Here is a 1,015-nt window from a genome sequence, read left to right as displayed (position 1 = left end):
ACAATAATAATCATGACACATTTTATTTGTCGGCTTCTTTCCAAACATTCACAGACACTTTACTAAACAACAAGATTTGCAGTTAATGGAGTGAAACATGTGAAACCAACAGTGTGGTGCTTTTCTCTCCAACACATTCAACAAGTCAATTCAACTGTTAGAAAAATACAACAATGTTCACACGTGTGTTAAAGTTCATTTAAATTCACTTCAAAGAAAAGAAGAGTTTTTTCTTCATCAGTTGAATTTCAGTGTTTTTGTACAAATATTAGTTCTGAGGATCTTCTGTATGTTGTTGTGATAAAAATGAATTGACTTTAAGGACTCACACTGGACATTTTCTACAGTGTATTTAGAAAACATGAGTCCTCTGACTGAGAGAAATACCAGTGTGTGAGTTCTGAAGGTTGAACTGAAGTGAACAGACATTATTCATGACAACTGAGTGAAATGAGCTGAAACTGAAGAATCATTGTGAGAGAAGAACAACTGGAAACATGAGACAACCACTATTTAAAATGTCAGTAATGACTTCATTCAAAATGAAAAAAGTTCTGTGTGAAGATAAATCAGCTTCAGTTGTGGATTAAAGATATAAGATCTACAACAGTAACAGTCAGTGAACTGACTTCAGAGTCTCCAGTCGACAGTCTGGACTCTCCAGAAAACCACACAGACGCTTCACTCCTGGATCCTGCAGCTTGTTGTAGTTCAGGTCCAGGTGTTTCAGGTGGGAGGGGTTGGACTTCAGAGCTGAGGCCAGAGAAGAACAGCTGATCTCTGACAAACTGCAGCTGATCAATCTGAATAAAGAATAAAGATGTAGATAAAATCATTGATAATCGATCAGTTTTGTCCTAATCAATGATCTTTGTCTAAAATGAGCAGAGGGACTTTGTCCTTCTGTTGTTGTGGATCATCATCATGTCAGCCTTCTACACACATCATCCACATGTCAGCACAACATTCATACACCTCTTCATGTCAACACTGATTCATCAGCTGCTGCTGACCT

At 37.5% G+C, this 1,015-nt stretch overlaps 1 long non-coding RNA gene across 1 annotated transcript in view; it reads right to left on the bottom strand.

The window, feature by feature from the left end:
* The window catches only part of LOC147819104 (uncharacterized), a 3,268-nt gene extending 2,259 nt beyond the window's left edge, over positions 1–1,009 (bottom strand). The window contains exon 1 of the long non-coding RNA XR_015437267.1: positions 630–1,009. This is a non-coding gene — a long non-coding RNA (uncharacterized LOC147819104). The remainder of the gene's footprint in view (positions 1–629) is intronic.
* Positions 1,010–1,015: the final 6 nt, after the last annotated feature.

The sequence above is a fragment of the Seriola lalandi genome, unplaced genomic scaffold, assembly GCF_002814215.2.
Source record: "Seriola lalandi dorsalis isolate HSWRI2012SDOR001 ecotype SW California unplaced genomic scaffold, Sedor1 jcf7180002054315, whole genome shotgun sequence".
Lineage (NCBI taxonomy): Eukaryota > Metazoa > Chordata > Actinopteri > Carangiformes > Carangidae > Seriola > Seriola lalandi.
Note: the sequence above shows the minus strand (reverse complement) of the source record. Positions and strands in the feature narration are given on the sequence as shown.